Source organism: Primulina eburnea, chromosome 5 (assembly GCF_022965805.1).
Source record: "Primulina eburnea isolate SZY01 chromosome 5, ASM2296580v1, whole genome shotgun sequence".
NCBI lineage: Eukaryota > Viridiplantae > Streptophyta > Magnoliopsida > Lamiales > Gesneriaceae > Primulina > Primulina eburnea.
Window position 1 is genome coordinate 34,712,786 of NC_133105.1, and position 25,893 is coordinate 34,738,678.

Consider the following 25,893-nt stretch of genomic DNA (forward strand, 5'->3'; position numbering starts at 1 on the left):
TTGCTTGAATTTTATTCATGATAGAATATTTCATGATTTACTTTATGTATATGTATGTTTACCATGTTTTATACTGGGATTTATTCTCACCGGAGTATCCGGATGTTGTCTTGTTTTGTATGTGTGCATGACAACAGGTGGGACAAGATCGGGGTCAGAAGATGATGAGAGAAGACGAGTTTAGCGTGGTGATTCCGGACTTATTGTAGACTTGGTTTAATACTTGAATTTAGAAGTTAAAACTTAGACTAATTTGATCTAGAAACATGTTGTACAAGATTTGTATTATTATACTGGTTTGTATAATATATTGATTCCATTACCTTCCGCATTTTAAAAGAAAAATTTTTAGACCCTGTTTTATCTTAATTGATAATTAAATCCCAAAAGATGATTAAGAAAAAGATCAGCGTCCGGGTCCCCACAGGATCAGACAAAAACTTCCAAATTATCAATTAATTGGTCGGCAGTCGAAGCAGAGATAAGCATCCGACGTGAATTTTCTGAAATGAAATTCTGTTCCACAGCTTCATCAAGAAATGTCAACAAACTGTCATAATAATTATTAATATTCAACAAGCCCACAAATTTATTATGGATATTAAGTTGTGCCCAAGAAACAGTGAGAAAATTTTTTCTAATGTACCAAAAACACCTGGTAGTGCGATAAAAGCATCAAAATTTTCAATCATTTTGGTGATTCTTTCATTTATAGAAGAAACTTTTAATTCGTCCTCAATCGTAACACCTGTAATATTTCCTTCAACTAAGGCTATAGGAATAATACCCAAAACCTGAATACTTCCAAGATGAGATGATGTTGAAACAGATCTCATTAACCCAATATTACCTCCCCCATATACCAAGTGAATTTTCTCTCAGCCAATAGCTTTTAAATATTATTCGCTGCTTCTACAAACACTTTATTTTTTCCGGACTCGACCCATAAAATACACAAATATTGTGCAGAGGATCCAACCATGTTTTTACTTTCTTTTTGCTCTGCGAAAATAGAGAGAAACATAAGAGATTTTATAGGGGTAATATATTATCATGACAAAACTATGCGTAACAGTTGTAAGCAAAATAAACAGTAAAAACAATAATGAGACACTTGCATATAAACAGTAGTGTGATTGTGGCTCACAATTTTCCTCTGGTTTTACGTCCAGAAACGGCTTCAACGCCTTCTATGAGTCGAGGATATTCTTCCCATCCAATTTTCTTATAAATTGGCAAACATGATCTTTTTTAGTCGGATTCCCAAGACTATTAAGATTACGCTCATCTTGGAATTGTTTCCATAAATGGAGAATTTCAATATGCATGTGTCCACTAGAGTGCGTCTCAAGAGTCAATAAGATGTTATCCAAAGACTCCTTACTCAGCCATTCTTAATTAAACCAATTTTATCTTCTCTGTTATTGGAAACACATCCCAAAGATCTGGGTCGTTTGTCACAAGTCCATCTTGCATACTTATTACAAACCCATAACCTTTTGTCCCTTCGTTTTTTTGCATTAGTATTTTTTCCTAATCCAAGCAAATACCGAATGAGCAATGATTGTGGAACTTCTCCTCCTAATTGGATCTTAGCTTCTATTACAAGACAAATATATCCTGGAATTCCTTTTTGCATTAGCAATCTCAAACTTTTGCACCTACCTGCATAAATTTTTCTTAGAACATTTTCAGAAACAGGGGGAAAATATTTACAAATTTTTTAAAGAATTTCATCCGTTTAGAAAAGAAAAGATATGATTTTTTTTAATTTTTGTATCAGCAATTGTGGGAAACTGATTTAACCGACTATGAGAGCCACGGAGTACCGTTATACGTCATCTAACCAGGAAAATAAAAAGATTAAGGAAACCTCAAATAAAAACAAAAAATAAATACATGACAAAAAAATCGAGGAACGGAAAGGGAAATAAACTCCTCTTGAAAGATTTCATTTTCTAAAAAGTTTTTAAGCCTCCATTTACTTTAAAAAACATCACCATTTTTTGGAATTTCAATGTCCACAGCTCCATAAAGATACACATACTTTATAACATATGGGCATGTCCATCTTGATCGTAATTTTCCTGGGAATATGTGAAGTCGAGAGTTATAAAGCAAAACTCTTTTACCAATCTCAAAAGATTTTCTAAGAATTATTTTATCATGAAATGACGTGCTTTATTGCTTTATAAATCCTTGAATTCTAATACGCATCATTTCTGATCTCATCAAGTTCATTAAGTTGCAATTTGCGCATTGTTTTGCATTCATACATGCTTGAATTAAAAGTTTTGATCGCTCAATAAGCTTTATGTTCCAATTCCACAGGCAAATCACAATGTTTTCTTTAAACCAACCTATAGGGAGACATATTCAATGATGTTTTAAAAGCTGTTCGGTATGCCAAGAGTGCATCATTAAGTCGCAGAGACCAATCTTTTCTATTTGGTTTAACAGTTTTTTCCAAAATTTTCTTTATCTCCCTATTAGCTAATTCAACCTGTCCATTTGTTTGATGATGATAAGGAGTAGTTACTTTGTGCATATTACCAGATTTTTCATTAATGAAGCAAATGGTTTATTAACAAAGTGAGTTCTCCTATCACTTATCATGGCTCGAGGAATTCCAAATCTCCTAAAAATATTTTCTTTCAAAAATTGATGACGATTTTTTGATCATTTGTTCGACATTGAATTGCCTCTATCCATTTGGAAACATAATTAACTGCAACTAAAATATACAAGTATCCAAACGATGGTGGAAAAGGTGCCATAAAATCAATTCCCCAACAGTCAAAGATTTCAATTTCAATGATAGGATTCAAAGGCATCATGTTTCTTTTTGAAATGGCACACAATTTTTGACAATTTTCACAGATCCTGCAAATTTCGTGAGTGTCTTTAAACAAAGTAGGCTAATAAAATCCACACTGCAAGATTTTTGCAGCTGATTTATTTGAAGAAAAATGTCCTCTGCATGCTTCTGAATGACAAAATTTTATTACACTACTTACCTCATTGTCGGGTATGCAACATCGAAAATTTTGATGTGGACAATACTTGAACAGATACGGATCATCCCAATAAAAGTTTTTTAACTCACTCAAAAATTTTCTTTTATCTTGGGAACTCCATTGCGGTGGCATTTTTCCTGTCACAAGAAAATTTACTATGTTAGCAAGCCAAGGTGTAGTAATAACTGAAAATAGATGTTCATCGGGACAATTATCGTTAATTGGTGTCATTTTACAAGATGATCTTGTTACTAGTTTCGATAAATGATCGAATACTACATTCTCGGTTTTTTTATCTTTGATCATAATATCAAATTCTTGGAGCAACAAAATCCATCGTATTAGTCGTGGCTTTGCATACTGTTTGGTCAATAAATATCTAATAGCAGAATGATCGGTAAACACAATATTCGTTGATCCAATCAAATAAGAACGACATTTTTCTAATGCAAATATTACAGCAAGTAGTTCTTTTTCAGTTGTGGAGTAATTCATTTGAGCATTGTTTAAAGTTTTACTTGAATAATATATCACATAAGGCTTACCATTTCTTCTTTGACAATACTGCACCGACTGCATAATCACTTGCATCCCACATGATTTCAAATGGTAAAGACCAATCAGAAGGTTGCATGATATGAGCTTATGTTAAATGTCAAATGATTTTATCAATAGCATTTTGACATTCTCGAGTCCACTCAAATGCACTGTCTTTTGTTAAGAGGTTACAAATGAGTTTTGAGATTAATCTAAAGTCCTTTATAGACCTCCTATAAATTCCAGCATGTCCCAAAAATGAGCGAATTTCTTTAATGTTTTTGGATGGGGTAAATTGGCAATGACATCAACTTTTGCTTTATCAACTTCAATTCCATGAGATGACACGACGTATCCCAAAACAATCACAGAAGTAATCATGTAATGACATTTTTCCCAATTTAAAATAAGGCCTTTTTCCTCGCATCTTTTTAAAACTTTTTCCAAATTTTCATGACAATTATCAAATGTATTCCCAAAAACAGTTAATCCATGAAAATTTCCAAACAATTTTCAACCATTTCGCTAAAAATGCTTAGCGTACATCTTTGAAATGTTGCTGGGGCATTGCATAATCTAAATGGCATCCTTCTGAATGAAAATGTTCCAAAAAGAAATGTGAATGTAGTTTTATCTTGATCTTTGAGTGCAATATGAATTTGATAATAGCCTGAATATCCGTCAAGAAAATAGTATTAGGGATGACTTGCTACTCTTTCTAAAAATTTGATCAAAAAATGGTAATGGAAAATGATCTTTTCTAGTGGCGTCGTTTAATTTTTATAATCAATACACATCCGTCAACTAGATGGGGCTCGACTTGTTAATAATTCACCTTTTTCATTTTTTATCACTGTGATACCAGACTTTTTTGGAACTACTTGTGTTGGGCTTACACAATTACTATCAGAAATAGGGTAGATAGTTCCAACATCAAGTAGTTTGAGAACTTCAGTTTTCACAACATCTTTCATGTGTGGATTTATTTTTCTTTGTGGTTGTTGAGATGTTTTATCATTTTCTTCTAAGTGAATTTTGTGAGTGCAAATTAATGGATTAATGCCCTTGAGATCTTTTAGTGTCCAACCAATTGAATTTTTACGTCTTTTAGGCATATCAACTAATTTACCTTCTTGATCACTTGCTAGTTTGGAAGAAATTACCACCGGATATGTTTCATCATCTCCAAGGAATGCATACTTTAATTCTTCTGGCAAAGGTTTTAACTGCAATATGGGTGGTTCATCTGTGTTCTCATATTTTTCCTCAAATTCTTTCTCTGATCCTAGTAACGAGTGATACCTGAAATAATCATCAAGATCAATTTAAATATTTTCTTTAACAGTATTGTAACGCTCCGAAAATTTGAAGGTCCACGCAAATAACATGCACGCATTTATTAAATTCCTTGTGTATTTCAATTATTTGTTTTAATTTCATTAATTAGTTATAATGTCCATATATACATGTTTAAATATATTTTCCTACATGGGTTCATTAAAATGTATTTTTAAAGTTTATTCGAGTTGCGATCGAGGAACGGAGATCGAGGGCTGAAAAATAGAAAATGTTTTAATTGTTTTTAATGATTTAAAACATGGTTGATGCTTTTTCATATTTTTGAAAATAAGGAGTTTTAAGGTGATTTTATACGCCGGGACGTAATTTTTATCGGTGTTGGATTTTCAACAAAAATATGAACATTGTGACAACCCGAATAATAAATTCACAAACTTATTTAAACAAAATTATTTTAAATATTTTAAGTGAGTACTATTGGGCTTAATTAACTACCTAATGAGCCTAAGTTTAATTAGTAACGTAATTAAGTATAAAATACTCAAATCCCCCTCCCCCCCCCCCCCCCCCCAAACCCTCATAACCCACGCCACATTCAGAATTCCACACCTACAATTCTCTCCAATCAAAATGCATGACACACACACATCAAAGTTTGATAGAAAATTCGAAGCATTCAAAGGAAATTCAAGCCTAGGCCTTCCTCGTCGTCGTTTTTCATCGTCAACGTAAATTCGTGCGTAAATTATGCAAAGGCATGCCATATTCTTTGTTTCAAGCATCCATCACACCATAGTATTTATTTAATTGTGTTTTGGATGAAAAAACAAGCCTTAAAAATCACCTATGACGCAAATCCGAAAATATAACATGATGCAACTTGTTTCGTTATGACAACCCGGCTAATAAATTCAAAACTCATTAATTTCAAAATTATGAAAAAGCATCAACCATATTTTAAATAATTAAAAACAATTATTTGATAAAAATATTTTCTATTTTTCAGCCCTCGGTGTCGTTCCTCGATCGCATCTCGAATAAATTTTAAAAATACATTTTAATGCAACCATGTAGAAAAATATATTAAAACATGTATATATGCACATCATAAATAATTAATGAAATTGAAACAATTAACAGAAAAACACAAGGAATTTAATAACTGCGTGCATGTGGTTTGCGCGAACCTTCAAATTTTTGCAGCGTTACAAGTATCAATTGAAAACATTAAGCTCCAAGGTCATCTTACCAAATGACAACTTCATTATTCCATTCCTGCAATTTATTAGAGCATTAGAAGTTGTTAAAAATGGACGGCCCAAAATTACAGGAATTGCATTACAAGCTTTAATAGGTTGTGTATCTAAAACTACGAAATCTACAGGATATACAAAGTTATCAACTTTGACCAACACGTCTTCTACCATACCTTTGGGCACTTTAACAGATCTATCGGCAAGTAAAAGTGTTACCGAAGTAGGTTTTAACTCGTCTAGATTGAGTTCTTGATAAACTGAATATGGAATAAAATTCACACTAGCTCGAAGATCAAGCAGAGCTTTTTTAATCTTTCGTTCTCCAATAATACATGAAATAGTAGGACAACCAGGGTCTTTATATTTCAAAGTATTATTATTTTGAATGATTGTACTTACTTGTTCGGATAACATGCTTTCTTTTTCACATTCAATTTTCTTTTCACAGTGCACAAGTCTTTGAAAAATTTAACATATACTGGTACCTGCTTTATTGCATCTAATAAAAGAATATTAACTTTTACTTGTTTAAAAATATCATATATATAAGAATTCAAATTTGATTTTTTTGTATTTTCAATGCATAAGGGAATGGTGGTGATACTGTCTGTTGATCCTCCTCTTCGAAAGTTATGGGTTCTACATCCTTACCCTTTGGAGTTGATTTATCATCATCTTCACAAGGTTCAAGAATGGATTTTTCCACAACCTTACCACTGCGAAGGGTAATAACAGATTTTACCTAATCCATCGGTTGAGTTCCAGAAGTTCCAATTTGTGAATGATGGTCATTTGGATTAGGCTGTGGTTGTGAAGGAAATTTACCTTTTTCATGAACATTAAGTGCAGATGCAAATTTAGTAAGAGTATCTTTCAATTCTATCATGGTTTGAGTAGTTTGAGCATTGATAGACTCTAGCTTTGCAATGAAAGAATTTAATTTATCTTCCAAATTTCTTTTAGGTGGAGGAACATAAGGTGCATAATTTTGAAAATTTTGTTGATTTTGGAAATGTGGTTGTGAAAATTGTGCAACATTATCATTCTTCTAACTAAAATTTGGATGATTTCGCTAACCTGGATTGTAAATTTGAGAAAATGATTCAAAATTTGGCCTTTTGAAATTTTTCAAAACATTAGCTTGTTCATGGAGACATTCTTTAAAAGAGGGCAAAGTGGGACAATCTTTTGTATAATGATCACTTGTATCACAGATGTGACACAATTTCTTGACCAGATTTTAATCGACCATTCTTTTTCAATTCTAGTGCCTAAACTTTTCTTGCCAAAGAGGTAAATCTAGCTTGGAGATCATGTTCATCTTTGAGGGTTTACATACCTCCACCAGATGTGGGAGATTGAATCTTGTTTGATTGTTCGATTGTACCTATAATGTCCCAATTTTAAGCATTTTCATCTAATGAATCGAGATACTCAAGTGCCTCGTTTGGATTTTATCTTCAAATGTTCCATTACACATAAATTCAACCATTTGCCTATCTTTAGGTGTTAAGCCTTCATAAAATTGAGAAACAACTCTCCAAATTCCAAAACCATGATGTGGACAAAGATTAAGCAATTGTTTGTATCTATCCCAACACTGATAAAAAGTTTCTCCTTGTTTTTGAGTGAAAGTAATTATTTGCTTTTTGAAACAATTTTTTCTATGAGATGGAATTTTTTTTTTCGAAAATTGTTGTTTCAATTCATCCCAAGTTCGAATGGATCCCGATCTAAGATTTTGTAGCCAAGTTTTAGCTTTATCTTTTAAAGAATAAGGAAAAAGCTTAAGTCGAATGGTGTTCATGCTACAATTAAAATCATTATATGTATTGCACACTTCTTCAAACTCTCGTAAATGTATATATGGTTCAGAATCTAAGCCATGAAAGTTAAGTAAAAGTTGGATAATATCAGGCTTAAAATTGAAATGAGATGCATCAGGTGGAAAAAGTTAGATAATATCCGGCTTAAAATTGAAATGAGATGCATCAGGTGGAAAAATTAGACATGAAGGTGCACTAGTACGTGTAGGATTGATGTGATCTCTAAGTTTTCTTCGTCTATCATGATCATATTGAGATTGAATTTCATTTTCATTTTCTTGGATGTGTTCCTCTGCCATGTTTTGTGAAAATAAAGGGTTATTTCGAATGAGTCGACCACTAAGTGTACGTGACCAAATGCTCATGCAAATGGAAAAAAAAAAACAAAAGCAATAAAAATTCAAAGAAATAAAAATGTTTTAACAACATTAAATAGACTTGAAATTAAATTATACTTCCCCGACAACGTCGCAAAAAACTTGGTGCGACTTTGATTGTTGCACTCCTAAGAGTAGGTTGTCCACAAGTACTATAATTCGATGAGTCCAAATATCGTATCCACGAGGAAACTAAGGTAAATACAAGTCCACTACAATGTTTTTTTTGTTTTGTTTTTGTTTTTTTTCCTTTTAATTGTTTAAATATTTAATTGGTAATTTTTAATTGTTCAAATTTTAATTTAAGTAGTTGAGATTAAAGGATCTACTATTGGTATTTTAATAAAGTTAACATTAATAAATATTATTAAATCCACTTAATAAAATGGTTTCAATATATTAAATAATCATATTTATATTATGTTATATATTATTATCTTATAAATATATATACAAAAAATTATAAATGTTTTCAAGTATTTATTGTGCTATATATATATTTTTAAACACTAAATCTTAGTTCTCACTTTAAATGATTAGTAAAACCAAACTAAGATTTAAATAGTATAAAGAAATTAATATTATGATATATGGATATATAATTGTAATGCCCGAGATTTTATTACCGTAATCTGAGATTAATCTGAAATGATTTATAGATTAATCGAGACGATTATAGATGGAACTAATTAGACTGGGAAAGGTTAGAAAAAGTGTAAATGTGTGTGCAAAAGATGTGAGATCACGCACATGCACGTTGAGATGCGCGAGACATGCGCGGAGTGGGCAGAAGACCCCGCGCATATGCGCGGCATGCGGACGCGCATATGCGCGAGGTGTCCAGTAGCCAAAGAAGAAATCCAGAAGAGTTGGCGCACATGCGCGGCGGAGTTGCGCGCATCTGCGCGAGCATGGCAGAAAGTTTGGCACACATGCGCGATTTGAATGCGCGCATATGCGCGGATGGTCCAGAACGTTGGGCGCATATGCGCCGAGACGATACGCGCATATGCGCGAGAGGTGCCGAGACACACGCGCCAAGATTTGTGTCTCGCGCATATGGCGCTATGCGAGACGTGTTGTGCAAAGAGTGTGCCATTTGCCTTCATGCATGTTACGGTTATATATATATATATATATATATATATATATATATATATATACATGCAAAAACTAATCTTCAGAAAAAATAAGGAGTCGAGATGAGACTTTGAAGAATTTTCAATTTATTGATCGTAGATTTAGATTTGTGAAAGATCCGTCTATCAGAATTAAAATCCGACTTCGGTACTGTGTTCCTATCAACGCAGGCTACAACTGGACGTAATTTTTGTTACGTTTAGACATGTTTTGAATTTATGATGTTGTCAGAACTGAATATGATTCAAATATGGTGTTTCTGCTATCGTAGATATCGTAGAATTGAAGTCAGATTAAAGAACAGATTGTTTCTGTAATTGTTATGATTTTTGAAAGATATTGACTGAGATTCTATTTCAGAATTGTGTTAGTATTCAGATTATGAATTGTATTGACACAGATTATGGGTTCTAGAATTACATTTGTGATGTTCAGATTGACGGGGTTATTCAGATTGTATTATTATGCCGTCGAAACATCAGTTGATTTAGATTGATCAGATTCAGATATGATTTCGATTAGATTGGTATATTATTGATACGACTCAGATGGTATCTTGTTCAGATATTGATCAGATTGTATACTGAATCGAGTATTGATCAGAACAGATTGTGTATTGAGTTATTTACTGATACGTTGTATTCGATATTGTCATTTCAGATTTGATATTGACAGAGTTGAATACAGGTCATCGTCTTCGTCAGACAGTGAAGACAAAGGTATAATTCATGTGATATTCGGGAAGACACAACTCAAATAAGATCTTATTTGAGTTTCCCAGCAAAAATCACATACTAGCTTTATTGTTTATATTATGCTTTGTTTACAGATTGTCATACATTGCATTTTAAGATATTTATGCTTTGTTTACAGATTGTAATACATTGCATTTAAGATAGGAAAGTCTTGACAGCTCAGTCAGACTTCTAGACGTTCGGTGTATCGTACATAGAAGCAGACACCCTCCGATTGTAGCACCACGATACAGCCATGGCCGAAGTCTAGGAATAAGACGTACAGTTACCACGATCGGTTGAGTAGGTAACAGCCATTGACGTCTTATTCATCACGGGATCCCTAGAGTTATAGTTGAGTCGAGTCTAGACATGATTTGACTAGAACTGCATGCGTTTATGGATGTGGTTTCATAGACTATGAAACCCATTGTTATTGCTTTCAGTTATGATAGCATGTTTTTATGATTTGATTTAAGTAGCATGTTTAACTGATTTGTGTTGCATGCTTATTTTGAGTTGATTTCATAGATTATGAAATCTATTGTTTTTAAGTTTATTCATGATAGAATATTTCATGATTTACTTTATGTATATGCATGTTTACCATGTTTTATACTGGGATTTATTCTCACCGGAGTTATCCGGCTGTTGTCTTGTTTTGTATGTGTGCATGACAACAGGTGGGACAAAGATCGGGGTCAGAAGATGATGAGAGAAGATGAGTTTAGCGTGGTGATTCCGGACTTGGATATAGATAGTTTTTATTACTAGAACTTTAGTAGTTGAACCTTAGATTAATTGAAAGACTGTTGTACATTATTGTAATTTTATACAGATATGTATATTATTTAGATGCCATTACCTTCCGCACTTATATTTTAAAAGAAAAATTTTTAGACCCTGTTTATCAGAACTTATAATAAAATCCCAACAATGATTAAGAAATTGATTAGCGTCCGGGTCCCCACAACAGGTGGTATCAGAGCGATAGATCCTTGAGATTGAGATAGGAGCTAGTGAGCGGGGTAGAATCTGTTTTCTTTCTTGTTTTGAATGCTAGCATGAGATTTATTTCAATGTTGACTAACATTGTGTGTGCTAGCATGATTTATTGCTTTCCCTATTACATGTTGTTTGTTATCTGAGTTGATTACAGCATGTAATTACCAAGCCTGGATCAGAACCGAGTCTGGATCAGAGGTATATGATCAGAGGAGGGCTGAGACAGATTGTATAGATTATGTACTAATCTGTTTGATTATCAGATATACCGCCTCGAAGAATTTCAGAAAAGGGCAGTACTTCGTCTGAACAGAGAGATGTATCAGAAACTCAGTTAGAAGAAAGATGAAAGAATTTCAGTTGTTACAGCCGCCGATTCTGAATGGTTCCGAGACATCCGAAGATTGTCAGAACTGGTTTGATGATGTAGAAATCTTGTTCGATTTACTTGATTGTACAGATGAACAGAGAGTTAAAATGGTGCCTTATCAATTACGAGAAGCCGCCAGGAGTTGGTGGATTACCAGTAGAAGAATGTGGGCACAAAGAGGTACAGTGATGTCGTGGGAAATATTCAGAACTGAATTCTATCGAAGATTTTTCTCAGCTTCGTACCGAGAGGACAAGAAATTAGAGTTTGAGAATTTGAGCCAAGGGCAGCTGAATATTGACCAATATATTGCTAAATTCTCTACTCTACTGCATTTTTCTCCTCATTTAGCTGAAAATGATGAAGTTGTAGTGAATCAGTTCATCAGAGGGCTGAATTCGGAGGTAGTTGCATTTATGAATTTGCAACGACCTTACCATTTTGCTGACATCCTGAGTAGAGCAAAGAGAGCTGAGGCGAGTCTGATTAGACAATTGACAAGGTTGTGTGTGAAGCCACTTCAGGCACAGCAATCCCCTCTTCGATATGATCACGGCAGTACGAGTGGGAAGCAAGATTTGCTGAAAGCTCGGAAGAAGCCATTCAAGAAGTTAGGAAGTGGTTCTTCGAGTTCCAGTAGTTCTAGTCCGAGCTATACTGGAGTGTATTGCAGGAGTTGCGGAGGGAGACATTCCACCGAACAATGCCAGGGAGTAACTGGTAGATGCAATATTTGTGGACAGCCGGAACACTTTGCTAAAGTCTGTCCCCAGAAGCGTTCCCGAAGATCGTAGGGAACAGAGTTCACTTGAAACCACAGATCCAGAATTCACAACAGGTACTATTCTTTATGATTAGATTGCATATGTGTTGATATATACTAATGCATTCCTTAAGATTATCCTTGAATGAGTTGCATGGAGATATGCATTATCTGTTGGGTCTGTATTACTGTAATATTTATGTACTTGTGTTTCTGATTTGATTGCATTATTGATGTTAATATGCTGAACAAGTACAGAACTATTATAGATTCCAGTCAGGAACATATAAGATTCAGACCAGATATGGCTGATAAGTAGAGATTTCACAGTAAGGATTCTAGATTTCGAATTCCTTTAATATCTGTGTTGTCTATGACTCGATTGATACAGAAAGGAACAGATGGTATTATTATGTATTCAGTAGATTTACTGAAATCGAGCATAGCATTGACAGATTTGTCAGTATTATACCAGTTGGCTGATGTTTGCCTAGATAAGATTTCAGAAGTGTGCTATATCAGAAAGATAGAGTTCAGAATTGAATTGAGATCAGACATTGATTGTATGTTAGAATTCAGTACAGAATGATATTGAATGACCAGAATGAATTGTAAGATCAGTAGAAGAGTACCAACCAGGAGTTACATCTGATTTAGTGTTTCTCTTTGGCATGTGTCAGTATCTTCAGAGATGTTCTGATGATTTTATGCTCATTGTATCTAGGATATTTTGATATAATGGCAGCATTTGATTGATTGAATAGAATATCTGCAGATTGTATTGAATATGATAAGAACTGTGATTATTGTATACAGAAAGTGTTCAAATATGTACTTTGTTTGAAACAGATTGTATTCAGAATAGATGATATCTGATGTTAGTATACTGATTGATTTTGAGACAGTTGATATTGTGATCAGTGACTGATCAGATACCGATACCCGAAAGATCAGAACGTCAGAAATGTCAGAATTGTCAGAAATTGATATTATATGAGTTGACAGATTATCTGATATGATTGTGTTTTGAACTGCTTGAGGACGATTGCTTCTAGATCAGTATTGTATACAGATTGTATTGTTTGGGGAGCATATTATATTTGCAGATGATATATCTAGCAGTGGATCAGAATGGCAGGAAGATCTGATTGATTTGTCAGAATCGATAGTATTGTTAGAACTTACAATCCTATATATTTACTAGATTAGTATAGATTATTGTTATTCTGAATCAGTATTGATACAGATTTTATGAACCGTTGAGAGTATATACAGTTCAGCTGGTATCAGAAATGAATTCGAGAATTGCAGCAGTTCAGAAACGTGATCAGAGTGGTCAGAACAGTATTTCGATAATCAGAGCAGAGTATCGGTCGGAGAAACAGATATGTGATTTTGTGTTTTGTATTAGACTGATTGTGTTATGATATCAGAAGATTTCAGAGTTGTATAACAGAATTGATATTTATAATCAGAGCTGAATACCAGGTAGGTATTTTTCTTTAAATTTTATTATTAACTGAGTTGTTTATACCAAATAGTTTGAATCTGAAATTACAGAGAGTGTCAGAAATGCATTGTAGTGGATTCAGTGTTCAATTTGCTGACTGAGAATGTAGGAGATTCGAACAGACAGCTATGATATAGACAGATTAGATCAGTCGTGACAGAATTTGTACAAAAATGTTAGCAGAAATTGTACTGATATGTCTGAATCGCTAACAGAAAAGACAGAAAGATAGAAATCAGAAGATTTATTACAGATTTTGTATAATTCTGATTCGATATGGGGAATATATTTCGATGAATTTCGTAATAAGATTATCCCAATACTTTCCAGATTTTTATATGTGATGATTATGATTGACAGATTGTTCAATCTATATCTATTAGTTTGTACAAGATGATGTACAAACAGAACCAAATGACACAGATTGATGTCAGATCATAGTCAGATTGACCGGAAGGTGAAAGTAGATTATATCAGATTGTGATTTTGATTGATTTTGCACTTATGACAGATTATACCATAAGTCATTTTGCAGATTAATCACCGATTGACAGATAGGCAGTCAGAGTATACTATCCAGATATTGGAAGATATTCAGAGAACTGTAGCACTAGATGATATGACATATGGTCATGGTATGAATTATTGTATAATTATAGCTAACAAATTATCAGAGGGGTAATGAGATAGTTACAGGCGAGATATTATACAGTGAATACTACAGATTTCTTTTGAAGAAGATTCGAAAGAAGATGAATATAGATCAGATTTGGCAGATTTATTATGCCAACGTCGGATGATGACGGTTGGTAGGAGAATGATATCCTTGATTTGGGGGTTAATAGATTAATAATAGCTGATAGTACTGATATGTCATGAGCTATAGATTGGCATGTACGGATATTGTATAGCCAGTAATGCAAGATTGATTCTAGCAGAGAGAATTAGAGAAGTATTATGATATTATACTTAGAAAATTCTTATTCCAGACTGGAATTAGAAATCTGAGTTTAGATTTAAACTCTGTATACATTCTTCTAATATATCTGAATTGATTGGTTATGAGTTCAAGGACGAACTCAGATCTAAGAGGGGGAGAAATGTAATGCCCGAGATTTTATTACCGTAATCTGAGATTAATCTGAAATGATTTATAGATTAATCGAGACGATTATAGATGGAACTAATTAGACTGGGAAAGGTTAGAAAAAGTGTAAATGTGTGTGCAAAAGATGTGAGATCACGCACATGCACGTTGAGATGCGCGAGACATGCGCGGAGTGGGCAGAAGACCCCGCGCATATGCGCGGCATGCGGGCGCGCATATGCGCGAGGTGTCCAGTAGCCAAAGAAGAAATCCAGAAGAGTTGGCGCACATGCGCGGCGGAGTTGCGAGCATATGCGCGAGCATGGCAGAAAGTTTGGCACACATGCGCGATTTGAATGCGCGCATATGCGCGGATGGTCCAGAACGTTGGGCGCATATGCGCCGAGACGATACGCGCATATGCGCGAGAGGTGCCGAGACACACGCGCCAAGATTTGTGTGGGGACCCGGACGCTAATCAAGTTCTTAATCATCTTTGGGACTAATTAATCAATTATAAAACAGGGTCTAAAAATTTTTTCTTTTTAAAATGCGGAACGTAGTGAAATCAAACCATATATACATATCAGTATATAAAATACAAGTCCTGTATCACAACACATTTATTCAAACTAGGGTTTGACAACTACTATCGAGTGTTCAACCCTATCTCTAGTCCAAGTCCGGTGCCACCACTCTAATCACGATCTCTCTCTTCATCTCCTGGACCCTGATCATGTCCCACCTGTTGTCAAGTACACATACAGACAAGACAACAGCCGGATAAACCGGTGAGAATATACTCCCAGTATAAATCAACGAAACATGCAATCATATAAACAATATAAAGCATGTAATCAGGTAACAAAGTCTGAAACATAATCAATATCAAACGGTCGACAATACTCGTAGCTACATCATTCAGACTAGACTCAATCCTAGTCTAGGGATCCCGATTCCAGAAGTTGGCATGCGTATATCGACTAGCAGTAATAGAAAAGACTCCAGTTCTATCCACGCCGATATGGTATCGATCACCAGTAATAGAAAAGACTCCAGTTCTATTCACATCGATACGGTATCGATTACCAGTAATAGAGGAAGCTATTATTCTATCCACATCAATATAGTACCGATTAACAGTAATAGAAGCAACTCTAATTCTATCCACATCGATATGACATCGATTAACAGTAATAGAAGAGCTACTAATCTATCCACATCGATACAATACTGATTAACAGTAATAGAAAAAGCCACCATCCTATCCACATCGATAGCCAAACATCCAGTGACAGTCTTTGGCACAACCGCCAATACACAATCTTATGACATCGTGCAATGTGCCCGTGGTGATCCCACCACTAACGGCACTTCTGTCATAAGACTACTCGTCTAATACCTGCTGTCTAAAATCAAGAGAACAAGTATATCAATCAACTCAATGCAAATATCAATGCAATAAAGTAAAGTATGTGATTTAGGGAAACCCAAGTCTAAACCGACTCAAGTCCATCTCCCAATACCACATTGACTTATACCTTTCTTTCGTCGGTTTCTGGCTCAGTCGAAGTCCTGAACTCACAATCTGTCTGGTACTGACAATATCAATAATCTCATATCAATATACCAGTCAATTCCATAACAATCTGATCAATCTGGATTTAATTTAAATCAACGGTATAACGGTACAATTCCAATATCCCCGTCAATACCAATACACCAGATAACAGTTACAATCCATAACTCATATCCAGTACAATCTATAATCAATCCATAATCTAAATCTGTCCGATATCAACCGATTATAATCAGAAATTCATAACAATTCCATAATCAGTCTATTTCTTAATCTGACTTCGATTCTACGATGTCTAACATGTCAAGAACATCATATATGAATCCTATTAAATTATGACAATAGCATAATTTCAAAGCATGTCAAAACGTAGCAAAACTTACGTCAAAGTGTAGTTTACGCTGATAGGATTGCAATACTGAAGTCAGATTACAATTCGGACGGACGGATTTCTCAGAAAAGGCGTAAGGATTTTCGGTGAACTTTCCCGACTCTTCCTCGGTTTCTTTTCTTTCTTCCTACGTAATTCTGAAGAAGGATATGTATATATATTCTTACGTTGCATGTTTCAGCAACGTGTCACATTCCTTGAATCTCGGCTGGCGCTCGAGCGGTAATAAACTACCGCTCGAGCGCGGCAGTTTCTGTCCGATATTCCGAATTGCACATTTGGCGCTCGGGCGGTCACAATCTACCGCCCAGGCGCCACAGCCTCTGCCCGAACATTTCATTGTTAAACATTGGCACTCGGGCGGTCATTTTCTACCGCGCGGGCGCCAACGTTTCTGCCCAAAACGTACACAATCCATGTGAAATTTCATTTCGTGTCCCGATTAATCCTTTCATAATCATATCAAATTATATATCAATAATTATAGATTACTAGGATTAAATTTCCGGGCATTACAATTTGTGTCTCGCGCATATGCGCCGATAGTGGTCGCGCATATGCGCGAGACGTGTTGTGCAAAGAGTGTGCCATTTGCCTTCATGCATGTTACGGTTATATATATATATATATATATATATATATATATATATATATATATATATATATATATACATGCAAAAACTAATCTTCAGAAGAAAGAAGGAATCGAGATGAGACTTTGAAGAATTTTCAATTTATTGATCGTAGATTTAGATTTGTGAAAGATCCGTCTATCAGAATTAAAATCCGACTTCGGTACTGTGTTCCTATCAACGCAGGCTACAACTGGACATAAGTTTTGTTACGTTTAGACATGTTTTGAATTTATGATGTTGTCAGAACTGAATATGATTCAAATATGGTGTTTTTGCTATCGTAGATATCGTAGAATTGAAGTCAGATTAAAGAACAGATTGTTTCTGTAATTGTTATGATTTTTGAAAGATATTGACTGAGATTCTATATCAGAATTGTGTTAGTATTCAGATTATGAATTGTATTGACACAGATTATGGGTTCTAGAATTACATTTGTGATGTTCAGATTGACGGGGTTATTCAGATTGTATTATTATGCCGTCGAAACATCAGTTGATTTAGATTGATCAGATTCAGATATGATTTCGATTAGATTGGTATATTATTGATACGACTCAGATGGTATCTTGTTCAGATATTGATCAGATTGTATACTGAATCGAGTATTGATCAGAACAGATTGTGTATTGAGTTATTTACTGATACGTTGTATTCGATATTGTCATTTCAGATTTGATATGGACAGAGTTGAATACAGGTCATCGTCTTCGTCAGACAGGGAAGACAAAGGTATAATTCATGTGATATTCGGGAAGACACAACTCAAATAAGATCCTATTTGAGTTTCCCAGCAAAAATCACATACTAGCTTTATTGTTTATATTATGCTTTGTTTACAGATTGTCATACATTGCATTTTAAGATATTTATGCTTTGTTTACAGATTGTAATACATTGCATTTAAGATAGGAAAGTCTTGACAGCTCAGTCAGACTTCTAGACGTTCGGTGTATCGTACATAGGAGCAGACACTCTCCGATTGTAGCACCACGATACAGCCATGGCCGAAGTCTAGGAATAAGACGTACAGTTACCACGATCGGTTGAGTAGGTAACAGCCATTGACGTCTTATTCATCACGGGATCCCTAGAGTTATAGTTGAGTCGAGCCTAGACATGATTTGACTAGAACTGCATGCGTTTATGGATGTGGTTTCATAGACTATGAAACCCATTGTTATTGCTTTCAGTTATGATAGCATGTTTTTATGATTTGATTTGAGTAGCATGTTTAACTGATTTGTGTTGCATGCTTATTTTGAGTTGATTTCATAGATTATGAAATCTATTGTTTTTAAGTTTATTCATGATAGAATATTTCATGATTTACTTTTTATGTATATGCATGTTTACCATGTTTTATACTGGGATTTATTCTCACCGGAGTTATCCGGCTGTTGTCTTGTTTTGTATGTGTGCATGACAACAGGTGGGACAAAGATCGGGGTCAGAAGATGATGAGAGAAGATGAGTTTAGCGTGGTGATTCCGGACTTGGATATAGATAGGTTTTATTACTAGAACATTAGTAGTTGAACCTTAGATTAATTGAAAGACTTTTGTACATTATTGTACTTTTATACAGATATGTATATTATTTAGATGCCATTACCTTCCGCACTTATATTTTAAAAGAAAAATTTTTAGACCCTGTTTATCAGAACTGATAATAAAATCCCAACAATGATTAAGAAATTGATTAGCGTCCGGGTCCCCACAATAATAGATCAAGAGATCCACTTTAAATGGTTGGTAAAACCAAACAAACATTTAAATGGTACCAAAAAATTAATATTATGATAAATTCATATATAATAAATCAAGGCATCCACTTTAAATGGTTGGTAATACCAAACTAAGAATTAAATGGTTGCAAGAATTTAGTGTAACATATAGCAACAATAAATCAAAACTCTCACATATAAGTAAGGTATAATAATGCTTAAAGAAATAAATATAATATAAACAATAAATAATGATTAAATAATATAAACCATAGATTTCATAGATTCTTGCCTTTTAATAACCTTATTATCATGCCAAGAATTTCACATTTTCATCTCAACTTTGGAAGTTAGCTACTCATTATTCAAAGTGTAAAAATTTGGATATTAAATTAACATGCTAATTATATTTAAATGAAGAAATAAAGGAAAAACAAAGAGAGAAATATTATGAACTCAAATGTTTGTTCATAAAATGAGGGATATCTCTATACATTATAATGCACCCTTATTTATAGCCAAATTTGGGGAGACAACCACAAATAAATATTATTTATTTACACATAAATCTTCATTGGTGTTCCAAGAAATTATTTCAACATACACATCACTTTTGAAAATCTTCCCATCCGAATTTTCTTTTCCACATAAAACAAAACATGTAGATAATTGAGTTGTTTGAATTGTGGTATTAGTTTTTTACCATTTGACCAAGTAATTTGAGAGACATGGTCAAAATTCTAGAGCATGATAAAACTGTCACTCATTTGATAATTTTATTAGTTGCTTAATTTGCTACCAATTGTGAAAAGATTTTTATATCATCATTGTCACCAATATTGTAGATATCATCATCAAATTTCTACAGGCCCAAGAATCATCTTAATATCATTTGCAACGCCAAGGTTATTCTTGTTTTATCGAACCTATAAAAATAGTAAAAACTTATAATTACACAATAACTTATTTTTTAAACGTATTATTATAAAACATATAATATTTAAACATTTAATAAAACAAAAAATATAAATTTATTTTATAAAACATTAAACTAATGTACAATTTTTATATTTATCAAACCACTCGTGTGTTCTAAACTAGTCTCGTGACAACAATAGACATGTGCATGTATGACCCATTCAACATCATCATTGGCTACCACATACTGATCTAGCACCAACTATAAACCACTTCTCAAATGAAAACGCAAATAACACGAGACACATGCAATACGAAAGACGAACTAAACCAACAACCTAAACACAAAATAACCAAACAAAAACACCCACCCCCCAAACAAAAACGTGCAATGTCCCCAGTGCACAAAACAAATAAACAAGTAGACAAACGAATATAAAATGGATGCTAAAAAGAATGCATTCGAAATGAAGTAGATAAAACAAATGCAAACAATAGGTAAACACGAAGACTCCCATGATCAGTGCTCATCCTCATCGTCCTCGGGTGGTACAACTCTGGGCTCCTGATCGTCTGGCTGAGGGTAAGCATAGTGGAATGGGAAAGGAGGTGGGTATGCCGGCGGTTTTGGATAAGCTGAATTGTCGAGGCACATATTCGGTGCTATACCGTGCACCAAAGATCCATCGATGACATGTAAGAACTGTTGACTGTGTTTTACTGTTCTTGATGAACAACATTAGAACGCATCTCATCAACTTTATCAACAATTGCCCGCCGTCGGGGCAGTGGGCGGTTAGCTGTGGCTTCTTCCTCGACCACCTCCGGGAAATCTAGAGCGCGCTTCCCCCTTTTCATCTTCATCCATGAGTCGTCAATGGGCTTCATTGGTTGCAACCATTCGTCATCCACATTGACGACTACCCCAGAACACACAAACAGCTCTGTAATGATAGTGGGGAAGAATAGGGCAAAGCTGGAGCCGTGAATGGACTGCTGGAATTGAGAGAAGATCAGTTTGCCCACATTAATCAAAACATCCTGAAACGTCTGCTTATTTGTTTTGCTCAAAATGTGCTAGAAATTTTTTTTCCTTAATCTCCATAATTCAAAATATACATATATATATATAAATACTTTAAAATATCTTGACATCATTTTTAAAATTAAACAACCAACTATAATTTGAAAACCAACGGAAAATATTTTGAATCATAAAATCGTCAAACGTTTTACCAACCTAAAAACATTATTTGAAAAGTATAACCCATACTATAACCTCTCAAAAATCTCTCATAACATAAATAAAAGTCGTAAAAATATCTTTAACATAACTTAAAATCATGTTCATAACTAGTGCGGAAAACTAGCGTCGGTCCTCGGGTTATGTAATGCCCGAGAATTTAATTACCGTAATCTGAAATGATTTGGATATGATTACTGTAAATTGAGATTAATCTGAAATGATTTATAGAATTAATCGAGATGATTATAGACGGAACGGATCGGACTAGGACACATGATAAAGGTGTGAAATGTGTGTGCAAGAAGTGAGAGGGCGCACATGCGCGTGGAGGTGCGCGAGTCTTGCGCGAGATTGGCAGAACCTTTCGCGCACATGCGCGGATGAAGTCGCGCACATGCGCGGAGGTGGCCGAGGCATGCGCGCACATGCGCGGACGGACTGCGCGCATATGCTCGTAGCGTCCCGAGCCATGGGCGCATATGCGCGGAAAGCGTTGCGCATATGCGCGCGGCATGTAGATTCTCAAATTGCCACTTGGTCTATTGAAGGCAACGTGTATATATATATATATATATATATATATATATATATATATATATATATATATATATATATATATATATATATATACATATGTATCTCAATTATTCAGAAAGGGAAAAGAAGAAGGAAACGAGGGAGCGCAAGTTTGATTTCTGATTTGGGTTGCGAGTGCTCTGGTTATCAGAATCTAAATCCGACTTCAGTACCGAGTTCCTATCGGCGTAGGCTACAACTGAACGTAAGTTTTGTTACGTTTAGACAAGATTTGAATTTATGATATTGTCAGAATTGAATATGATTCAGATATGATGTTTCTGCTACAGTAGACATTGTATAATTGAAGTCAGATTAAAGAACAGATTGTTTCTGTAATTGTTATGATTTTTGGAGTTGATTTGACTGAGATTCAATATCAGATTGATGTTATCATTGAGATTATGAGTTATACCGGTATTGATTATGAGTTCCAGTATTATAGTGTGATGTTCAGAACTGACGGGGTTATTCAGACTGTATTGTTATGCCGTCGAAACATCAGTTGTTTTGGAGTAATCAGATTCAGATATGATTTCGATTATATTGGGATGTCTATGATATGAAATGAATTGTATCCTATTCAGATATTGATCAGATATGTACTGAGTTGAGTATTGATTAGAACAGATTGTATTTTGAGTTATTCATTGATACATAGTATTCGATATTGTCATTTCAGATTCGGGATGGACAGAGTTGAATACAGGTCATCGTCTTCGTCAGACCGGGACGATAAATGTATAATTCATGTGATATTCGGGAAGCATAACTCAAATTAGATTAATTTGAGTTTCCCAATAAAATCACATACTAGATTATTGTTTATATTGTTACCTGATTATGCTTTGATTATAGAATTGTATTCAAGCATGTAAAATAATTGTGATATTCAGTTATGAATATGATTATGCTTTGTTTACAGATTGTTATTCATTGCAGTTAAGATAGGAAAGTCTTGACAATCATTGTCAGACTTCTAGACGTTCGGTGTATCGTACATAGGAGCAGACATTGTCCTATTGTAGCACCACGATACAGCCATGGCCGAAGTCTAGGAATAAGACGTACAGTTACCACGATCGGTTGAGTAGGTAACAGCCATTGACGTCTTATTCATTACGGGATCCCTAGAGTTATAGATCGAGTCAAGTCTAGACATGATTTGATTAGGACTTCATGCTTATATGGATGTGGCTCCTAGATCATGGAACCCATCGTTATTGATTTCAGTTGTGCTAGCATGTTTTATGTTTAGATTGTTTATATGCATGTTTATCTGATTTGAGTTGCATGCTTAATCTCATAGATTATGAAATATTTGTGTTTACACATGATTGCATGTTTTATGAATTAGTTTGTTTATATACATGCTTACCATGTTTTATACTGAGATTTATTCTCACCGGAGTTATCCGGCTGTTGTCGTGTTTTGTATGTGTGCATGACAACAGGTGGGGCTGGATCAGGGTCGAGAAGATGACGAGAGAAGACGAGTTTAGCGTGGTGATTCCGGACTTACAGTAGATTGGATTTTACTACTAGAACTTTAGTAGTGAACCTTAGATTAGAAGGTGGTACATTATTGTATTTTAATACTGAATTTATATTTTTATATACAGACATGTATAGTATTTAGAGTCCATTACCTTTCGCAGTTATAATTTAAAAAGAAAAATTTTTAGACCCTGTTTTATCTTAATTGATAATTAAATCCCAAAAAGATGATTAAGAAGATGATTAGCGTCCGGGTCCCCACAGGTTATGTGCACCTTCGTCCAGCAAAGTCAACCATCAAGACCTCTATTATCATATTCATAATCAATATCACCTGCATCAATCAGACCCAGCGAGTCTAAAAGCTCAACACACCATAATCTTGATAACAAGTATTATATATACAGATCAAAAACAACAGTGAAAAATACTTGTACTTAAAATATTGTTTCCATGAAGATGCATAAACTTAAAACATAACATTTTCGTAAACATTTTCATGATGTATAAACTTTAAATAAAAACATTTTCATAATGCATAAACTTTAAATAAAAACATTTTCATATCAACATATTCATATCCATATTAACATATTCATATTCATATTCATATTCATATCATATTCGTGTTTGTTGAATTCCGATCATGATTGTGACTCGTATTCTTAAACGTATTGGGCGATGGATCCATCTAGAGAAAACCACAGTACTGGCCGACGGGGACACCAGCGACACTCTCACCGGTCAACTGGCCCTTGGCCTACGTATTAACTTATTCGTATTCGTATCTGTATCCAAGGAAACACGATCGTCGGACTCCCACTAGGATCATAGCCCTCACGATATTTCCAACATATCACGTATTTAGTCACAATCCCTTCACGTCCTTGAAAATATTATCATCATTTAACAAAAATCATGCATATACGTATCATTTTTATTTTTGAAACCAAGAATGCATCATATCTTTTAAATATCCAACAATTAACTCATAAATATCCATGAACATTTAAAAATCATTATTTAACATATAAAAATTCATAATAATCCATAATCATTGAAAATAATCATTTTAGCATATAAAACAGCATTTAAGGCACTGCCATGACGTTTACAAATTTTTAGGTGTAAAATGACCGTTTTACCCCTGGACGTAAAATTTTACATTTTGGACTTTTTCTTAATTTCATTGACTCTAAAATGCCCCAAATAATTATTTAAGCTTACATGAATATTCTCATATTTTTATTTGGCATAAATCAAAGACTTTTAAATTAATCTTTAAATGAGACGTATTAATGCGTTTTAATCCCGAATTAAACCAAACTTTAATATAAAATTCCAAAATTAAAAATTTAGTCTTTTTGTATTACTTTAGCCCTCGTGAACCACAAATCGACCCCCGTGAGCAGTGTTTCGATTATTTTAGCTTTTACAAAACCCTAACTTGACCTATATGTTCGATCCTGAGCCATGGTCTGATTTTCACGAGCCACGCCCGCGCCACCTTGAGCCAACCTCTTCCCAGACCACTTAGGAACCTACTGGACCCGAGCTAACCCACCAGACCCGAACCCAGCCCCAAAACCGAACACCAACAATCCACCTTGCCATGGCCAAGACTCCTATGATTCATGGACTCTACTTTCTTGTGTCTAGGACCTAGCCAACGAGCCCAACCCCTGAACCAACCTCTCGTGCACTCACATAGGACACTTAGGACTCGCCCTATCCCAGCCCCTGAGCCTCGGACAGAGCCCCTTCCCATACGCAAGCTGCGCAAGTCCTGCGTGCTGCACAAAGCTCTCGGGTAGGAGTCCTTGTTGGCAAGGTGTAATGGCCGAGATTTTGATTCTGTTAATCTGAGATTATTAATTATGAACTGTTGTGATTATAGCCGGGCCATTCTGAGAACAGATTTGGGCAAAAAATATGAAAAGCTAAGAATTGGGGCCGAAGGTTGGCGCCCGGGCGGAAGTCTTTGACCGCCCGAGCGCCATTGAATCATGCAAGAAAGCCGAACAATTCGTGCCCGGGCGGAAGTTTTTGTCCGCCCGAGCGTGATGGGATATAATGCGAGGGCCGTGTGTTCCCCAGCAATCAAAAAGGAGAAACCGAAGGAAGCCCTGGAGAATTAGTTCTTGAATCATAGAATTGGGATTGTGCAAAATCCGCCCGTTAGATTTTGAATCCGACTTCAATACTGTGTTCCTATCGACGCAGGCTTCAAATAGACGTAAGTTTTATTAAGTTTTGATACTTCTTGAAATTATGATATTTTCAGAAATCAGATATGATTCAGATATGATGTTCTTGACATGTTAGTCATCGTAGAATCGAAGTCAGATTAAGAAACAGATTGATTATGGAATTGTTATGATTTTCAGAATATATTGATTGATAT

The 25,893-nt window shown here is 34.7% G+C and overlaps 2 pseudogenes; both read right to left on the reverse strand.

The window, feature by feature from the left end:
- Positions 1 to 2,350: 2,350 nt before the first annotated feature.
- On the reverse strand, positions 2,351 to 5,617 carry LOC140831499 (uncharacterized; annotated as a pseudogene).
- Positions 5,618 to 6,067: 450 nt separating this feature from the next.
- LOC140831500 (uncharacterized) lies at positions 6,068 to 8,234 on the reverse strand (annotated as a pseudogene).
- Positions 8,235 to 25,893: the final 17,659 nt, after the last annotated feature.